Source organism: Engraulis encrasicolus, chromosome 5 (assembly GCF_034702125.1).
Source record: "Engraulis encrasicolus isolate BLACKSEA-1 chromosome 5, IST_EnEncr_1.0, whole genome shotgun sequence".
Taxonomy (NCBI): domain Eukaryota; kingdom Metazoa; phylum Chordata; class Actinopteri; order Clupeiformes; family Engraulidae; genus Engraulis; species Engraulis encrasicolus.
The window spans coordinates 2,130,505-2,132,527 of NC_085861.1; the positions used below are offsets into that span (position 1 = coordinate 2,130,505).

The 2,023-nt window shown below is 49.2% G+C and overlaps 1 protein-coding gene across 1 annotated transcript in view; it reads right to left on the minus strand.

Annotated features, from left to right (window-relative positions):
- Positions 1–1,077: 1,077 nt before the first annotated feature.
- LOC134448746 (kinesin-like protein KIF13A) overlaps positions 1,078–2,023 on the minus strand; it is a 45,481-nt gene continuing 44,535 nt past the window's right edge. Inside the window, exon 26 of the mRNA XM_063198400.1 lies at positions 1,078–2,023. This exon is cut by the window's right edge and continues 1,697 nt beyond it. The gene's annotated coding sequence lies outside the window, so the exon portion shown is untranslated.

Sequence of the window (2,023 nt, forward strand, 5' to 3'; positions counted from 1 at the left end):
CACACACACACACACACACACACTCTCTCTCCCTCAGTGTGTCGATCAGCTGGCAACAGTTTCGGTTAGTCTGGATTTGGAGTTCCTCCATTCAGAATTACAGCATTTTATCGTTCTCTCTCTCTTACGTACACACACACACACACACACACACACACACACACACACACACACACACACACACACACACACACACACACACACACACACACACACACACACACACACACACAGAAGCCTGTATCAGTGATGCGCGGGCTGACCTGAAAGCAGCGGGCGCTTGCAGTTAACTGCGGTCGACCGCAGGCACGGGTTATGAAATATTATTTTTAATGAAATTCGGGTCGGGTGCGGTCGGTCAGGACCTTTGAAATGATGCCGAATTTTAAAGTAGGCTATAGGCTAGCCAATAGGCTATAGTTTACTTTAGCAGACAGGGACATTTTTTGAGAAATAGATCAAAGTTTATATGGCTGAATAACTATGATGGTGCCACGCGCTCTGCAGGAGACTTAATGAGGCAACTGGTGCAGCAGGTGCAACCATTGAGTGCATTTTGAAGAACACAGAGGGTGCTCTCTAAACAGTGCAGTTCTTATACAATTGTAATGGTTTCGCACTCATGTGTTGCTTACAGAGTTTGTTTTCATTTCCTGTGTCGTACCATGACTAGGAGGCAATCCACTTGACGGCTGGCTCCGTCTGCTCACCAACCTACAGATTAATTTTCTCCATGTATCCAAACGACGATGTTACCGAAATAAACAGGTGACAGTCGGCAGTCGTCATTGCATGGCCTCGGTTCAAAAATCCAACATGTCCTGTTGAAATGCACAGCTGTCTTGTTTTTGACGCAAATTCCTTTTTTAAGACCTTTATTGGCGTGATTGTGCTTTGCCAATGACGCTAGGGTGTTCATAAAGACGCACGGCTACTATTTTCAAAGGCGGGTCGGGAAGCGGGCCGGGTCAATATTTTTCATGAATATTTCTTGCGGGCAGGGCAAGCGGGCGGACTAGGGAAAAAAGCGGTCGGGTGTGTCTTGTTTTTTCGTCGACCCGCGCATCACTGGCCTGTATGGAAACACGTGAAGTAAACACATATTACAAGCATTATAGGCAGCGTTATGGATACTGTGCAAACATGTTAGTCAGTAAGGCAACGCACACACACACACACACACACACACACACACACACACACACACACACACACACACACACACACACACACACACACACACACACACACACACACACACACACCTGCAGGTCAAACAGGCACATCAAGGTCTCCATGGAAACCAGGCAGAGTCCTGAAGATATCCATGGCAGCCAAATGGAGACCTTAGCAACTGTAGGATGCTCATAGCAACAAGAGGATCTCCTTGGCAACAGAGGCGAGTCCATAGCAACAAGAGGATCTCCTTGGCAACAGAGGAGAGTCCATAGCAACAAGAGGATCTCCTTGGCAACAGAGGAGAGTCCATAGCAACAAGAGCTGGTTAAGAGGTGTGAGCAACTGCTCTGTGCTTCAACTAAGCTCTACAACACACACACACGCACACGCACACGCGCACACACACACACACACACACACACACACACACACACACACACACACACACACACACACACACACACACAGCTCTAAAGACACACAGCTCTCTCTCTCTCCAGTGTGATGTACTGGGACCTCATGTGTTATCTCTAGTGTGGAACATCGTGGAGTCGATTGTGCTGCGACCCAAATTGGGAACACTGACGATGGGCTAGACCCGAGACGTTCGTTACCCCACTACACTGACGATGGGCGAGACCCGAGACGTTCGTTACCCCACTACACTGACGATGGGCGAGACCCGAGACGTTTGTTACCCCACTCTGTCCTTGGCGATGGGCTAGACCCGAGACGTTTGTTACCCCACTCTGTCCTTGGCGATGGGCGAGACCCGAGACGTTCGTTACCCCACTCTGTCCTTGGCGATGGGCTAGACCCGAGACGTTTGTTACCCCACTCTGTC